This window comes from Bos javanicus, chromosome 2 (genome assembly GCF_032452875.1).
Source record: "Bos javanicus breed banteng chromosome 2, ARS-OSU_banteng_1.0, whole genome shotgun sequence".
NCBI lineage: Eukaryota > Metazoa > Chordata > Mammalia > Artiodactyla > Bovidae > Bos > Bos javanicus.
This window is the reverse complement of record NC_083869.1, coordinates 104,887,473-104,906,110: the sequence shown is the minus strand read 5'-3', so window position 1 is coordinate 104,906,110 and position 18,638 is coordinate 104,887,473. Positions and strand designations below refer to the sequence as shown.

Sequence of the window (18,638 nt, the reverse complement as noted above, 5' to 3'; positions counted from 1 at the left end):
CAGTTTGGCAAAAACACGAGTCAAGGAATCTCCCTTTTTCTAATTACAGGAAGGGCTTGCTGGAGCCCTTCTTGTCTCCAGATGTAAGGGGCAGAGATGATGCTCCCCCCTCACTGGGTTGCTGAGAATCCCTGCAATCAGATCAGTGGTGGTAGCTGGTGGGTCCAGGGCCGGATTTTGGCAAGAGGGACAGAGCAGAAAAGGAAACAAAACGGGTGTGTGTTTCTGCTCTTGTTGAAATGCTATTTGTCCTTCAAGGCTTCCTTCTCTGTGAACTCTTCCCCAAACTCCTTCCCACCCCACCCACCGCTATCAGAATGTACTACTCCTCCTCCTCTGTCCTGCCTAGCAGTTTGTGATAAGAGCTATAATAGAGCGTTATCAGTCTTCTGTCCATAATAAGGGTGCATGGGTCTAGAGTAGAGGACAAAAATGTCTCTGTCCCTTCCCCCAACCAGAGGTGGAGCCCTTTCTCCCACCCCTTCAATCCAAGCTGGCCTTGTAACTTGCTATGGTCAGTAGAATGTGGCCAGAAGCAACTTCAAATGTGTCCCAAACCTGGACCTCCAGAGGCTTTGCCTGCTGCCCGCTTGGAAGCCTTCCCCTGCATGTGACCAAGCCCAAGTTAGCCTGGGAGAGGATGAGAAGGCGTATAGAGAAAGGCTGTAGTTGTCCAGGCCATCACCGATCAGCCAGCTGACCCACCCACCACAGAGCCCAATCCAATTCAGCAGAGCTGCCCAGCGGCTCATTAGACTCAGAAGCAGCACTAAGGAATGGTGTCAGAAACCACTCATGTTGGGGGTGGCTTAGCACACAGCACCAGCTAACTGGTGTGTGCCCCTGTGCCTCGCTGGGGAAGGGGATGCCTCGAGGCTGCGCATCTTAGATGTTTCAGTATCATCTCTTCACTGGTATATTATATCCCCTGGAGAAGGAAATTGCAAACTGCTCCAGTATTCTTGCCTGGAGAATCCCATGGACAAAGAAGTCTGGTGGGCTACACCATGGGATCGCACAGAGGCAGACACGACTGAAGTGATTTCGTATGCATGCACTGGTATATTCCTGGGACATTCAATTCTCAACCAGAACTTTCAGGATGGAGCAGCATAGAGTGGAGTGAAATAGAGCTAAAATGTTGGTAAAGAGTGGGCAGCCACCCAGCACCCATGCGGGCACTATTACGACTATCTGGCTCCCCTCCACCTCCCCAAGGCCAGTGCTTGGGGAAAAGGTTACTTGATCACCACAGCCTTTGTCTATCAATTCACTCAGGGCTGGGTTAATCCCTGCTCAGTTTCTCCCCACCTCCCCAGTCTGGCTGCCCAGATGATGTAACCAGTAACCAATCTTGCAGTTGGAGCAGTCTGTTGGCTGGCTCACTTCCATGTCCATTAAGGGAAGGCAGACGCTTTAGAAAGAACTGGAAAATATTACCAGCCACCTACTCCACTCGACTGCCCCCTCCCTTGCCCCAGTCTCCACTTCCCAGCCACATACACCCTAATCCCAAGAGACCAGGGCTCAGAGACACTGAAGCCAAAGAAAGAAGAAACTGGAAGTGTAGCCCTGCAGACCTCATGAGCTGAACCACAAGACTCCTTTGGGCATGAGAACTAGTCCTGGAAGAAATCAACTGGGGGCATCTGGGGAGCCTTGCCAGCCATCTCTTCCTTATTCCTGGCACCTTTCCCTCCAGAGAAATTGCTGTTCGATGCCAGTGAAATGGGCATGGAGGGGTCAGAGTGTCCACATCTGCATTGCAGAGGGGGCCATGTAGCAGATCCCCATCATTTAACTGAATTGTCAGATTCATTTCCAGGAGATGCAGTGGGACTCAAGATTGATGACTTGAATGGATTTGGGCAAAAAATCTGGTCTGTTTTCTGAATTCAGGGTTTTGAAAACATTTCAAGACCTATGCTACTTCTCTCTGCATCAAATATAGGTATAGCGAACTCTACCATTGAAGAGTCAGCCCTTCCTGCCTTGGAATCTTCTGCTTTGAATGTTTTCAATGAAAATGACAGTAACATCACAAACTGACCCCTCAAAAACCATGAGGTCTTCGTCAAGCCTCTTTATCCTTATAGACCTTTTTCTTATCTGAAAAGTGAGATGAAAATGCATCCCTACTTCACAGAGTTGTTGAGTAGAACAAATGAGATGACATCAACAGAAAGTGATCATGCTATAGCTTATGAAAAGCTCAATGGCAACTCTGTACTTCCTGCTTGATTTTGCTGCAAACCTTAAACTGCTCTTAAAAAATAGTGCTGGACAGGACTTCCCTGGTGGCTCAGTGGTAAAGAATCCTCAATGCAGGAGATACAGATTTAATCCCTGGTCCAGGAAGATCCCACATGCTGCAGGGCAATTAAGCCCATGTGCCACAACTATTGAGCCTGTGCTCTAGAGCCCCCAAAACCACAACTACTGAGCCCATATGCCACCTCTACTGAAGCCCCCTCACCCTAGAGCCTGTGCTCCACCACAAGGGAATCCACCACAATGAGAAGCCTGCACACAACTAAAGAGTAGCCCCACTCACCGCAACTAGAGAAAAGCCTGCACAGCAAAGAAGACTCAGCAAACCCCAAAATAAATAAAATTATTTTTTTAAGTCGACATTTTATTACTTTTTTTAAACAGTGCTGGACAAATGTGTGTTGAAGGGATGATGAATGGTTGGGACTCATTTATTCAATACTCAAGGACTAGCAAAGAAGAGCAGAGTCAATGGTAGCATTTCTACCCTATCATGTCTATGGAAAAGGTGGGTTCTTAATCTATTAATGGGAAGGGAAGGACTGCATTTACTCTGAGAAAGTTTTGGCAGTCGCAGTCCAGAGATCAATTGAACAAGAGATGAGCAGTGACCCTTTGGGAAGAAAATGGCTGATACTGGTCACTTGAGTTTCTGCCCAATTCAAGACCAAGCACTAAGGAAGGGCAGACACTGATATGGTGTCTCTCATTCTGTCTGCCTGGCACACCTTCTCCCTGCTTCTAAGAAATGCACCCTCCTTTTGTCAGGGTGTCTTCCTCCCACCCCATGCCACTGGTATTTTACCAGTAGCTACCAGTGATGAAAATCCACCTCTCTGATCACAGGTTGGATAGATGACCAAGGTAGGCCAATGCTTTCCTAAGACTTTCTGGATCAGACTTCTGGAAACAAAAAAGGAAGTTCCTGCTTGGGGTAAAGATAGTAGGCGTGAAACCTGACACATGGGCAAAAACCAAGATAAGGGGCTGTCCCTCCTCTTTTCCCCATTCCCACGTGTCCCTGAGGCCAGCTGCACCTGGCCTCCCCTTGTTATGTTTACAGGAACCAACAAGTCCCCCTTGTAGCCTGGGCTGACTATAGAAATTCTGCCATTTGTGACTGTACTACTTACAATATACTACTCACAATATAACACTGGGTTTGCCAAAAAGTTCATTTGGGTTTTTATGTAACGTCTTAAGGAAAAACCTGAACGAACTTCATGGCCAGCCCAGTACAGTTGTAGGTTGTATACTTCAACCTTGTCCCCTCCTTCAAAACCAGTATAACCTCCTGAGAAAGAAGACATTGTAAACAAAATAACTGGAAAGCCATGCAAGATGGCACTAGATTGAGTAGCTTTGAGTTAACTCCTTATTGCACCTATGTATTTCTCTCTTTGATATAGGCATTTTTCCCCAACTAACCACTGAGAATGTAAAATAGAACCTACACACGAAAATCTCACAGTCAAGAAATGAGGAAGGCAAAACCATAATTTGCACTATTATGGAATTTTTACCCAGACCAGAGAAGCATAGAGGAGGGCTAATTCATTCTGAATGTCATAAGCCTGGGACAGGTATCGTGAGGCAGGATTATTATAAAGAGCGTTTGAGAGAGCAGAGATTTAGGAGTTAACAATAATATGGATGGGATACAAGAAACAGAAATCCTGGAGACTGCAAGGGTAGCCAAAAAGAGCAGAAACCATAGTAGAAGTGGGTCACGTGGAGCCTGGAAGAGTGAGGCTGTTCAGGGTCCTAGACAGCTCAAGGAACCAGATGTCTTCCCTCTACAGCCTACCTTGACTTCAGCATCTATATTCAGAAGTTTTGCCAGTAAGCGCACCTAGCTCCTCCCCTGCTGTGGCTATTCTTCCTTCCACTGTCAATCACTATCTCACCCAGACTCTGAGCACCTCACCCTTTTTCTCCTGGATTCTGTTTACTCAAATTTCAGCTCTCCCATAAAGCAGAGCTACTCCTGCCACATACTGACACACTCTCTGTCCTCTAGCATCTGTTCAGTTCAGTTCAGTCACTCAGTCATGTTCAACTCTTTGTAACCCAATGGACTGCAGCACACCAGGCCTCCCTGTCCAGCACCAACTCCCAGAACTTGCTCAAACTCATGTCCATCAAGTCGGTGATGCCATCCAACCATCTCATCCTGTCATCCCCTTCTCAATCTTTCCCAGCATCAGGGTCTTTTCAGTGAGTTAGTTCTTCCCATCAGGTGGCCAAAGTATTGGAGCTTCAACTACAGCATCAGTTCCTCCAATGAATACTCATGACTGATTTCCTTTAGGGTTGACTGGTTGGATCTCCTTGTAGTCCAAGGGACTCTCAAAAGTCTTCTTCAACACTTCAAAAGCATCAATTCTTCAGTGCTCAGTCTTCTTAATGGTCCAGCTCTCACATCCATACATGACTACTGGAAAAACCATAGCTTTGACTAGACGGACCTTTGTTGGCAAAGTAATGTCTCTGCTTTTAATATGCTGTCTAGATTGGTCATAGCTTTTCTTCTAAGGGGAAAGCATCTTTTAATTTCATGGCTGAAGTCACTATCTGCAGTGATTTTGGAGCCCCCCAAAATAAAGTCAGTCACTGTTTCCATTGTTTCCCCATCTATTTGCCATGAAGTGATGGGACCAGATGCCATGATCTTAGTTTTTTGAATATTGAGTTTTAAGCCAGCTTTTTCACTCTCATCTTTCACTTTCATCAAGAAGCTCTTTAGTTCCTCTTTGCTTTCTGCCATAAGGGTGGTGCCATCTGCATCTGAGGTTATTGATATTTTTCCTAGCAATCTTGATTCCAGCCTGTGCTTCTTCCAGCCTAGCATTTTGCGTTATGTACTCTGCATAAAAGTTAATTAAGGAGGGTGATAATATACAGCCTTGAAGTAAGGACTCCAATAAATAGTCCCTAGCATCTGCTAGGGAAGAGCAAAGAAAGCTAATATAGAAGAGGATAAAACTCTATACCAGGGATCAGCAAACTATAGCCCATGGCCAAATCTGGCTGGCCATTTGCTTTTGTAAATAAAGTTTTATTAACACACAGTCAGAATCATTTATTTACATATGATTTGTGCCTGCTTTTATACAATGGCAGAGTTGAATAGCTGCAGCAGAGACCACATGACCTGCAAACCTGTTTGCCATCTAGATCTTTCCAAAAAAACTTTACCAATAGCTGCCCTACACCAGACTGCTTTCTCTGAACTTTAGCTCCAGACACCCCAATATCAAATTTTACAGTAATGTTTAAACATAATATCTCAAAAAAATATCAGCATTTGAGACATATGGAAACTTCTGAGGCTCCTTTTTTTTTTTTTTTAACTTTTTATTTTGTATTGGAGTATAGCTGATTAACAAGCTTCCCAGACGACTCTAGTGATAAAGAACTTGCTTGCCAAAGCAGGAGACATAAGAGATGTGAATTTGATCTCTGCACCTGGAAGATCCCTTGGAGGAGGGCAGGGCAACCCACTCCAGAATTCTTGCCTGGACAGAGGATCCTGGTTGGCTACAGCCCAGGGGGGTCACAAAGAGTCAGACATGACTGAAGCAACTTAGCACGCACGCAAACATAGCTTTTTAACAATGTTGTGATAGTTTCAGGTGGATAGAAAAAGGACTCAGCTATACACAAACCTGTAACCATTCTGGAACCCTCTTGGAACCCTCTGGAACCCTCTTGTCAGATAGGACTAGGTAGACAGTGTGGTCTCTCAACTGGCTTGTGCCATAGAGATTAGTTATATATGGAACCAAAAAATATAAAGAAAAATAGGTTTTCCCTTAGAATCTTTTTTTCCCTTACTACTTTTTAAGAAAATTCTTTAAGAACTCTCAGTTTAGGACAGACAACACTTACATCTGTCATGAACTATTTTTCAGAACTTCGAAGGGTTCTGGTGTCATCTGCCACCCCTGAGTCCTGCGAGGATTGTGTCCCAGACCATTCCAAACTAATGAAGCTGATCCTATTTCTAAAGCTCTCCCCCAAAGAGCATTCCACAGCCTCCCTCCTCTCACCTCATTCCGGCCTTTAAACCCATCCTCCTCCTCAGCCACCCTCATCCCCTTCCTGAGCACCTGTTGCTACAACAAAGAGAAGCTCAGGGTGGAACCTTCTGTGCTTGTCCAGGTGATAAACTGAGGCCATTCAGAGATGATCATGCCATTTGTTGGATTAGCTCCTTTTGATCACCAGGCAAAGCTCTGGGGTGGGAGAGGCATTTAGAGCGCTACACATATATAAAAAGGTGATTATGTCTAAAAGGAGATCTCTCAGTAGGCGAAGTCCACCAACAGCTGACATGAGGCAACTTCAGTGACTGAGGTGCAGCAGGCAGGATCGGATTTATGTGGCTCTGCAACTCTCCTGTGGGGCAGATCTAGGGACCACCCCACCCCCGGGCTCCCCCTGGGAGCTTTGTCAAGTCAGCCCCAGCCATGAGCAGCTCAGGCTGCTCCTCTCAGACTTCAAGCAGTCAGATCTAGAGTGACAACGCAAAGACCCAAAGATTTAAGGGCTGTGCACACAGCCAGTGTGTGTTCAAAGGCTGGGTCTTGGTTCAGAGTTTCTATTTGCTTAGTTTTATTATTCTAGAGCAGGGGCAGCAAACTTTTTCTGCTGCCCCTGACTAAACTGTAAATATATTGGGCTTTGCAGGCCATACACTGTCTGTCGCAGCTGCTCACCTCTTCTCTAGTAACGCCAAAGCAGCCACAAACATCAACCAATGGGTGTGGTCATACCCTGATATGACTTCATTTATTGACATGGAAATTTGAATTTCATATCATTTTCACATGTCATGAAATATTACTTTTTTATTTTTTCCCCCCAACCTTTTAAAGATATAAAAGTCTTTCTCAGCCTATGGGCTATACAAATACAGGAGACAGGACAGTTTTGGCTGGTGGGCCATGGTCTATAGACCCCTTTTTTAGAGGATCCTGCTCAAAAGAAAAAGAATTAAAGAGATGATCTCATTTAGCTCTACCAAGAGTCCAAATAACTTGTCTATACACAGCACTCTAGGGGCTTCCCCAGTGGCTCAGTGGTAAGGAATTAACCTGTGATGCAGAAAACACAGGAGACGCGAGTTCAATCCTTGGGTTGGGAAGATCCCCTGGAGGAGGGCATAACAACCCACTCCTATATTCTTGCCTGGAGAATCCCATGGACAGAGGAGCCTGGCAGGCTACAGTCCATAGGATGACAAAGAGTCGGACATGACTGAAGTGACTGAGCATGCAGGAATGCAAATAAGCACTCTAATGTTAACAAAATGTATATTGATCTTATCCAATACCAAGTACAATACTGAATTAGGTATTTTATGCTGATGCCGTGGGGGCTTCTCTGATGGCTCAGACAGGAAAGAATCTGCCTGCAGTGTGAGAGACCTGGATTCGATCCCTGGGTCAGTAAGATCCTCTGGAGAAGGAACTGGCAACCCACTGCTATATTCTTGCCTGGAGAATCCCACGGACAGAGGAGCCTGGCGGGCTATAATCTATGAGGTCGCAAAAGTGTCGGACATGACTTAGTGACCAAAAACAATGGATTGAATTGTATCCGTGCTCTGAAAAGAAACAAGTTTTGTCCTAACCCCCAGTACTCAGAATGGGACCTTATTTGAAAATATGGCCTTCACAGAGGTAATCAAGTCAAAATGAGGTCGTTAGGGTGAGCCCTGATCCAGAATGACTGGTGTTCTCTATCAGAAGGGGAAATCTGGACACAGAGACAGACATGTATGGAGGGAAGATGGTGTGAGGTCAAGGGAGAAGGCAGACATGAGTTTGGAGTGAGTTATTCATTCCAATCCCAAAGAAAGGTAATACCAAAAAATGTTCCAACTACCGCACAATTGCACTCATCTCACATGCTAGTAGAATAATGCTCAAAATTCTCCAAGCCAGGCTTCAGCAATATGTATGTGAACCATGAACTTCCAGATGTTCAAGCTGGTTTTAGAAAAGGCAGAGGAACCAGAGATCAAATTGCCAACATCCGCTGGATCCTCAAAAAAGCAAGAGAGTTCCAGAAAAACATCTATTTCTGCTTTATTGACTATGCCAAAGCCTTTGACTGTGTGGATCACAATAAACTGTGGAAAATTCTGAAAGAGATGGGAATATCAGACCACCTGACCTGCCTCTTGAGAAACCTATATGCTGGTCAGGATGCAACAGTTAGAACTGGACATGGAACAACAGACTGGTTCCAAATAGGAAAAGGAGTATATTGTCACCCTGCTTGTTTAACTTATATGCAGAGTACATCATAAGAAACGGTGGGCTGGAAGAAGCACAAGCTGGAATCAAGTTTGCCGGGAGAAATCTCAATAACCTCAGATATGCAGATGACACCACCCTTATGGCAGAAAGTGAAGAGGAACTAAAGAGCCTGTTGATGAAAGTGAAAGTGGAGAGTGAAAAAGTTGGCTTAAAGCTCAACATTCAGAACACTAAGGTCATGGCATCCGGTCCCATCACTTCATGGCAAATAGATGGGGAAACAGTGGAAACAGTGGCTGACTTTATTTTTCTAGGCTCCAAAATCACTGCGGACGGTGATTTCATGGTGCAGCCATGAAATTAAAAGATGCTTGCTCCTTGGAAAGAAAGTCATGACCAACCTAGATAGCATATTCAAAAGCAGAGACATTACTTTGCCAACAAAGGTCTGTCTAGTCAAGGCTATGGTTTTTCCTGTGGTCATGTATGGATGTGAGAGTTGGACTGTGAAGAAAGCTGAGGGCCGAAGAATTGATGCTTTTGAACCATGGTGTTGGAGAAGACTCTTGAGAGTCCCTTGGACTGCAAGGAGATCCAACCAGTCTAACCTAAAGGAGATCAGTCCTGGGTGTTCATTGGAAGCACTGATGTTGAAGCTGAAACTCCAATCCTTTGGCCACCTTATGGGAAGAGCTGACTTATTTGAAAAGACTCTGATGCTGGGAGGGATTGAGGGCAGGAGGAGAAGGGGACGACAGAGGATGAGATGGTTGGATGGCATCACCAACTCGATGGACATGGGTTTGGGTGGACTCTGGGAGTTGGTGATGGACAGGGAGGCCTGGCGTGCTGTGGTTCATAGGGTCGCAAAGAGTTGGACACAACTGAGCGACTGAACTGAACTGAACTGATCCATCCACAAGTCAAGGGACACCAAGATTGCTGGCAAACACCAAAATCTAGAAGAGACAAGGACTGATTCTCTTCTAGAGCCATCAGAGAGGGCATGAGCCTGCCAATACATTGATTTCAGACTTCTGACAGGTGGTGAGACAGTACTTCCCTATTGTCCCACCCAGTTTCTGGTTCTTAGTTAATGACAGCCCTAAGAAATGAATAGAGGCAACCTGTGTACCTCATGTGACACTCTCCTTGTGGTGCTGAACTTTCATTTACATGCATGTCTCCTCTTCTAGGTTGTTAGCTTATCTCTGAATCCCAGGTCTAGGCTTTGCTGGCTGATGACTGATAGTTGCTCCTTGAACTGAGTTAAGGTTCGTGTGTCCTGGATGCTGAGTCTGTGCCACAGTGACTATGTGTGTAACTGCCTTCTTGGTCCGGTGATATTACGTCAACAGGAGGGCACAGAGAAGCCTTTTACATTTTTTCTGGTTCTATATCTTGTGAATTAAAACCTCATATGGGAAAGGCTCAGCGGTCAACCCATTGGGTCTGGCCCCTCCCGAGTCTATCTGCTCCCATCTCCTTGTCCTCTCAAACTGGGCTGGCTGCTCCCCAGCCACATGGAGCTTTCAACCTCCCCAACTGGTCTCACCACCAGCAATTCCCTTTCCCCTTAGATCAGCCAAGGAAAAGTTAGAAAGGACAAAAGTAACTTTCACCAAGAGAAAAAGAAGTTAAAGGAAAAGAAAATAATATATCAAAGCATAGACGCAGGCAGATCACATGGCCAGAATTCTATCATCACATGACATAAGACAACACACAGGGCACTCAGCTCCTAGTTCCCAGGCCCACCTGTGACCCAGCTAAGACATTAAACCAAGTTGCTCATCCTTCTAGATCATGAGAAGGTCAAGCTCTCTACTGCCAAGCTTGGTGTGATTCTTGGACACTTTCAGAACGAGCCATCCCCTCTGGCTTCAGATCTCCTTGCAGAGCACTCTGCACTGCCTTGATGACCTCTCTGAGCCTTGCCTGGTCTCTGCTTTGCTAAGCATGAAGGGCACCCTTGCCTCAGTCTGGCTGCAGATAGTCCCTGCCTTTCATGGCTCAGCAGTCCCAGCCTCCCTCCTCATCACCCTCCTGCCCTACCAGGTCTTCAACAGATGCTTGTCACATATTCACCAAGGTATGCCAACATCAGTTCTACCTTTACCTGGTCCATCTTCTTCCTAAATAAAATAAGTGACCTCATTTAATTATTCAATAAATATTTATTATGGGTTGAACTGTAACACCCCTCCACCAAAGATGTTAAAGTCCTAACCTCCAGTACCTATGAATGTGACCTTATTTGGAGGTCTTTCTTGATGATCAAGTTAAAATGAGGTCATTAAGATGGGCCCTAATCCTAACCTGGTATGACTGGTGTCCTTATAAGAAGGGGAAATTTGGACACAGACACATACAAAGAAAAGGCAGTGTCAAAACAGGAAGAATGCCGTCTACAAGCCAAGCAACTCCTGAGGCTACCAGAAGCTAGGAGAGAGGCTTGAACAGATTCTCTGTCACAGCTCACAGAAGGAACCCAACCTGCCAACACCTTGATTTCAAAATTCTAGCCTCTAGTTCTGGGGGATAATACATTCTCGCTATGTAAGCCACCCAGTTTGTGGTCTTTTTTTGTTATACCAACTATAAGCCGCATACCTCCATTCATGTCTTCATGGGGCTCACATTCTAGAAGAGAAGAACAGACAATAAAACAAATGAGCAATGTGTATAAAATATTGAGTAATAATAAGTGCAATGGAGAAAAATAAAGCTGAGAAGGAACTTGGGGGTGGCAGGGAAGGCCACTCCAAAGTGTTTTGAATAAAGAGGTGAAGGATGATGTGAAAGAGATGTCCATGAACATTGTGTTCCAAGCTGAGGAAACAGCGCATGTATTGTCTTTTGTATGCCACAGTGCCCAGCAGCGGGCCAGGCAGGATTAAGGGGTAACTGGAAAAGCTATCATGGCAAGAGGGTCATTTGGCCTTTGCCTCACAGGCTTAAGAGCCTCAAATATAGATGTTGACCTCATCTCTCCATGAGACTATGCAAAGTCATGGAGACTGACTAAAAGAACTGAACGAAGACAGTTCACTAAGAATAATTTTTTTAATAAATCTGCAATTATCTTGTGAATATCATGAGTGAGTCTAAGACAAATAAGACACAACCCCTGGCCTGGAGAGATAGGGGCTAGTTAGAAGAGTGGAGTATGTAAACATTTGAGGTAAAACATTTCAAAATAGTATTGTAAATGCCATGATGAGAGTATACGAGACAACTTTGGAGGGATTTTTAACATTAAATTGTTTTTTAATTATTAGGGAAACCTAAGGCAAAACTTTATATGGATGAGAGGTTTCCAGCTATAATTTGACATTAGTTACTTGGCAGGAATGGATTTAAAACATTCATTCACCTGAAAATAATATAACATTGTAAATCAACTATACTTCAATAAAATTAAAAATAAAAATAAAAAGGAGACACTGGGAGTGGACAGGAAGGAAGAGTTTGGAGTGGGTGGGTACAGTCCGTCTATTTATTCAGACCAAAGCAGAAAATAATAAGCTAAGATTCAATGGTCTTAAAAATAAAATACTAATTAATCTCTATTAGGTTTATGCCTCTCTAGCTGACAAGGTCTTCTCTAACCATGATCGTGTGGGGTTGCCATCCTAAAATATAAGTAGAGAATCCTTAGACAAAAAGTGATAGCCAAAGTCCCAAAGGCATTGCCTTCCACCACATTCTAGCTCCTTCTCCAGCATTTTCCAGCTCCTTCGTCTTGTTCTCTCATGAAAGTAGGTCTCCTCGAACTTATCCAACCTCTTTGACCTGACTGTCTGTGCTTTCTCCCCAAAGCTTGGTGCCTCCTTTTACTGACAACGTTTTCAAGCCACTCCCATCATCTGCCTTCTGTTCCTCACCACCCTCTCTACCCTTACTTACGCTACTCCTTCTTTCTGTCTCCGGTCCCTGGGAAAACTCTATACCAAACCATTTAGCTTGGTACAAAAAGTGAAAGTGTTAGTCCTTCAGTCATGTCTGACTCTTTTCAGTCCCATGGACTGTAGCCCACCAGGCTCCTCTGTCCATAGAATTCTCCAGGTAAGAATACTGGAGCGGGTAGCCATTCTCTTCTCCTAGGGATCTTCCCAACCTAGGAATTGGGAAGCCCATACAGCAGGAGGATTCTTTACCCTATGGGCTTTTGTCCAGCGCTGGATCTTCTTGCCCTGGCTGCTGTATGTGGCATCATGGACCACCCCTTCCTCCTGAGATGTTTTTCCCTTTTGACTTTCCAGATGACTCCCTACCCCTGTTCTGTCTCAGACCATTCTCATTGTCTACTTCTTTGGCTTCCTTCCTCCTCTTTCTTTGAAAATTTAACTCATGCTTATGGTTTCATCTCTCAATTTTTTATCAATAGCTCCAAAATCTATAGCTCCATTCCTTACCTGTTCAGACAAATCAACTATCTACCCATATCTCTGTAATTTCATATTACTACTGCCTCAGATTCAACATCTCTCAACCTGAACACAATTTCTTACCCTCTAAATTATTCCCTGTTCTGAGTTCTTAATGCTCATTCATGGTAGCATCATCCTTGTTCTCATCCTGACCTGAAACTATATAGAAACATTTGACCCTTCACTTCTCCTAAGTTCCCCATGTACAGCTGGCTGATTCTTTCTTTAAAAATTTCTCTCTTAGACTTCCCTGGTGGTCCAGTGGTTAAGAATCTGCCTGCCAATGCAGGGGACATGGGTTCCGTCCCTGGTCTGGGAAGATTCCACATGCCATGGAGCAACTCAGTCCTTGCACCACAACTTCTGACACCTGCACTCAAGAGCCATACTCCATAACAAGAGAAGCCACTGAGAAGAGAAGCCCATGAGCCACAACTCAAGGGTAGCGCCCACTCACCACAACTAGAGAAAGCCCGCCCACAGCCCCGAAGACCCAAGGCAACCAAAAATAAAAATAAAGAAACACATACATAAATAAAATTTTAAAAAATAAAATAAAACTTCTCTCTCAATAGAACAGATGGCTATTTATTCTCTTTGCCACTGTCCTCTCTCATCAGGGCTATACTAATAGTCATCACATACACCTCCTCCCATCTGTCATGGGATCTTCACACAGAGAACCCACTTCCTTACTACTCTGCTTGCTCTTCTTCTATAATCCTTCAGTTGTGAGCCTTAACATTGCTTCCTTAAGGGAAACTTTCTTGCCCTTTCTGACTGTATAAAATCTACACCCTATTATACGAGCTTATGGCCCCCTGTTTCCCTCCAGGATCACATTGTCAAATTTTTATATTTTTGGTATGATGGTTTGATTAATGTCTGTCTCCACCACAAGACTGTCAGCTCTAGGAGGTTGCAATGATGTCAATTTTTACTTATCATTCTATCCCTAGTCTCTAGTATGATACCTAAGACATAACAGACACTCTACAAATATTTGTTTTGAATGAATGGCTTTTCCCATGTCACTCTTTAGAGCAGATTGTATTTTGAAAAAATGAGCCCAACAAGATGTTTGGTCCCATATACTGCTCTTCCATCAAGATGTAGACTCTACTTTCCCTCTCCTAGTAATTGGTCAAGAGTTTGCCACTGTCTTGATGAACAGAATCTACAGAGAGATGCTGCCTAACTTTTGAAGCTGCATTAGAAAAGGCATTACAGCTTTCTGCCTCTCTTGGGATGCTAATCCTTGGAATCTATGTTAAGAGAAAACTCAGCCTCCAGGAGCAGCCATGAGTACATGTCCTGGCAGACAGACATCGCCAAGGACTCAGCCGACAGTCAGCATCAATTGCAGACATACTAGTAAACAAGGCTTCAGATGATTCCAGCCCCAGTCATCAAGTCACCACCAATTTTCAGTCTAGTAAAGCCTCAGTCATTCAGAAGCAAAGACAGATGATTCCTACTATGCCCAGTCCAAATCTTTGACACATCTGACTCTGAGAACATAACAAATGGTTGTTTTATCCACCGTATTTGGACATAATTAATTCTACTGCAATAGTCAGCTAAACCACTCCCTTATCACAATTGCAGTGCCTCCCATTGCCTCTAGGATACACTCTGAGACCCTAGGTTTGGCCTTCAAGACCCTCAACAAGCTGTTTCCAACCTCTTTGCCTCCATTTATTGCCCTCTGGAAGAAATTTCTGCTCCTAACAAATTGGTTTACTCACCACTTCACCAACATCCTCTATTCTTTCTTAGGTCCCTTGGACCTCACTGTTGCCTGACTAGAATGGCCTCACCAAGAAGCCCAACCAAATTGTCTTCACCCCTTAGGGTTCAGCTGTTGACAATTCCTCCCCACAGCCTCTAGGAGCATGCCAGGTAAACAAGGCACTTACTCCCTTTTTGAAACTTAAATCCATTTATTCATATATTTAACAAATATCCTTCCCTGAAAACTGTAAGATTGAAAACCTCATGTTTAGTCACTAAGTTGTGCCAGCTCTTTATGACCCCGTAAACTGCAGCACGCCAGGCTTCCCTGTCCTTTGCCATCTCCCAGAGTTTCCTCAAATTCATGTTCATTGAGTCGGTGATGCCATCCAACCATCTCGTCCTCTGTCATCCCCTTCTCCTCCTGCCCTCAATCTTTCCCAGCATCAGGGTCTTTTCCAGTAAGTGGGCTCTTCACATCAGGTGGCTAAAGTATTGGAGCTTCATCTTCAACATCAGTCCTGCCAGTGAATATTTAGAGTTTATTTCCTTTAGGACTGACTGGTTTGATCTCCTAGCTGTCCAAGGGACTCTCAAGACTCTTCTCCAGCACCACAATTTGAAAGCATCAATTCTTGGAGTTCAGCCTTCTTTATTATCCCCATTTTATAGATGAGGGAATTGAGAACTGGAAAAGTTGAATAAATTACCTATAGTCATACACCTAATATTTGGAGTGACTGGGATTCAAACCTGGATCCTCTAAGGCAGATCTTAATCACTACTTCACTTGGTAATAAAATATGTATTGTCTTATATTATGTTTTCATATTTCATGTTTTCCTTTTATAAATCAATTCTTCATGAAAAAGTAACACATGCAGTTGTTGTTGTTGTTGTTTGGTCACTAAGTTGAGTCTGACTCTTTGCAACCACATGGACTGCAGCTCATCAGGCTCCTTTGTCCATGGGATTTCTAAGGCAAGAAGACTGGAGTAAGTTGCCATTTCCTTCTCCAGGGGATCTTTCCAACTCAGGGATTGAACCCATGTCTCCTGCTTCGGCAGGTGGATTCTTTACCGGTAAGATACCTGGGAAGCCCAATACATGCAGATGATAATGAAAGTGAAAGCTGGAAGTGTTAGTCTCTCAGTCATGTCAGACTCTTTGCAACCCCATGGACTGTAGCCCACCAGGCTCCTCTGTCCATGGAATTCTCCAGGCGAGAATACTGGAGTGGATTGCCATTCCCTTCTCCAGAAAATCTTCCCAACCCATGGTAGAACCTGGGTCTCTTGCTTTTCAGGCAGATTCTTTACTGTCTGAACCAGCAGGGAAGCAGATGATAAAAAATATATATATATCAAATAGCTCAGAAAGATATGCAATATAAGAGTATATCTCTCTTCAAATTCAGGCTCTATCCCCTTTTCCTAAAAGCAACCACTGCTGCCTGTTCTTTTGTATATTTCCAGAAATGTATGTGTGCATACAAGCAGCCCTTTATTATACAAAGAGAGTTAACTATTTGCATCTTTTTCTTTGCAATGTCTCTTGGCAAGTGTTCCAAGTCAACATATATAGAGTTCTTTATTTTCTTTTTCCTGGCTTCATAACATCCCATGGCAAGACCATACCATGACTTATTCAACAAGTTCCCTATTAATGATTTCATAGTAGACAGAAGCTATTGAGAGAAGGAGAGAGAGAAAGAGAGTTTGCACGGAAAACTACAGTAAAATGAGAAGGGGCAGGGAAGAAAAGCAGTACTAAAGGAGGAAATGCCTGATTCCCAGGTATATTGCAAAGAGAAAGAAAGCCTGGCTGGAGAATAGAAGTGAAAACAGAGGAGGTTCTGAATACATTGTGTGAATGTGGGTTCAAGAAGAAGCAGAGGGGGAGTCACCCCTGCAGGCTTAGTGGGATGAGAATTTGCCCTCTAACATCTTCTTTCCTGATGATTTCACCACGGTTTCTTATGGTCTCCCGTTTTCTGCCAACCCATCATTTAAAAAAAATACCCCACCCAAAAGAAAACAAACATGTTACTATTTATTCATGCAGGAGGCCCACTGGACACAATAGACACCAGCACCAGCCCTAATTAAATGAAATGGGGCAGGTGTAATTCAAACCACCTCGGGGAAAGTATAATCTGCCACTAAAAAATATTCCCACCGTTCAGCCCACAGGGAAATCAGACCAGCCTCCTGCCCAGGTTCCCAAGCAGAGAGGCTGGACTCAGGGCAGCAAGACAAGAGGAGGTCAATTTCTCGCCAGCAGTCTCCTCCCTCCCCTCCAAGCTCGGTGCAGCCCCACCCCCACCCCTCGGAGCTTGTTAACTGACAGAGTGGAGCTGCTCCCTTTGTGGACTGGATTGTTTCGCTAATTCACCCATGGAAAATGGTTTGGTTCAGATTCCAGGCTGAGGCAACAAGATACCCACTGTAAATCCAAGCTTGGGAATTGTATCTCTTTCGCAGCTTCCAGACATAAACTGCAACCCTCCTCCTCCCCAGGCAGCTTCCGTCTCAGCCTGGAAGGGGCTTCAGAGAGTCTCCAAGTTGGACCCTCCAGTTAGAGCAGATCCAGACCTAAAAGATGGGGCGACATGCTGAAGAAACTTTCAACTAGCCTCTTAATTTAGACATGGACCCTAAGAGTCAGAAGTGAGCTTGACCTAAGGATGCTCCCTGGGTACCAATGAAGATCATGTTGCCAAATGGGAATCTGACTGCATTCTCCACATTCCCCTTACCAGCTGCAGATGGGCTCTAGAATTAGATCTGTGCTGATTCAAACTCCAACTGTACAACATTGCAGGCAGATTCTTTACCATCTGAGCCACCAGGGAAGCCCAAGAATACTCGAGTGCGTAGCCTATCCCATCTCCAGCAAATCTTCCTGACCCAGGAATTGAACTGGGGTCTCCTGCTTTACAGGCAGATTCTTTACCAACTGAGCTATCAGGGAAGCCCCATTAACTATGCAGGTTTGGGTAAATTGTTTGATCTCTTCCTGCCTTCATCTTCTAGTCTATAAAATGGGAGAGTAATCCCTCCCCTCTCTCCCTCATAGAATTACTGAAAAATTAAATAGGAAACCCATTTCATAAAGTTCTTGGCAATAGTAGGGATTCCATAAGTGTGAACTTGATCCCCCTCCCCCAGAAGAAGAGTCCTTACCCACCCACTTCGGCCTCACTCCAGTTCTTCCTTCCAGGGTCCAGTGTAGAAGTGGGTGATTTCATGCAGAGGGTGATTGATGGGCACTAGACAGGCTCCCCACCTGTCCAAGACTGTCTCCACCACTCTCATGCCAGCTGTCTGAAACACCACTCACGAGTCATTCTCAAAGGCCGGGAGGGCTTCAGGATCTGTTAGTTGCTATGGCTGAGAGTCTTGGCCACTCTCATTTACAGAAGGGGGTAATTGTGAAGATAACCTGACAATGCATCTCTGCCTTGCCTTGGGGTTTCAAATGCACTTGGAACTCACGGTCCACCTCCAAGAGCAAAGTCACACGTGACTCTGATTCCATCCTGGCCTGGCCAGAGCAGAGCCAAGACCTGACCCTTCGATGGCTAGAAATGGTTCTTTCCCCAGTCCTCACCCCCACCCTGTCGCTGTCCAGGTGGAGCCAGTCCCATTCCCTTGACCTTGCCGCTGAGCTCCAGTTTCCAGCCGTTTCATCACCTCTGAACCCTCTCCAGGTTCCCCGTGTCCCTCTCAGGCTGCCCGTCAGTCAACACTCATTACTGAGCCCCAGCTCTGTTCAGATGACTGTACTCGGAACTGGACAAGGGGCGGGAGCCAGAGTCTGGCCAGGGTGGACAGAGTATCCTGGGGAGATGACCTCATGGGCCCTTCCTCCAGCAAGTATTTTTAGACACCGCTTCCCTCCCTCTCCCACTCAGCTTCTCTGGCCTTCC

At 44.8% G+C, this 18,638-nt stretch overlaps 1 non-coding gene across 1 annotated transcript; it reads right to left on the bottom strand.

Annotated features, from left to right (window-relative positions):
- Positions 1 to 17,607: 17,607 nt before the first annotated feature.
- TRNAY-GUA (transfer RNA tyrosine (anticodon GUA)) lies at positions 17,608 to 17,680 on the bottom strand. Its single transcript has one exon. It is a non-coding gene; the product is annotated as a tRNA-Tyr (tRNA).
- Positions 17,681 to 18,638: the final 958 nt, after the last annotated feature.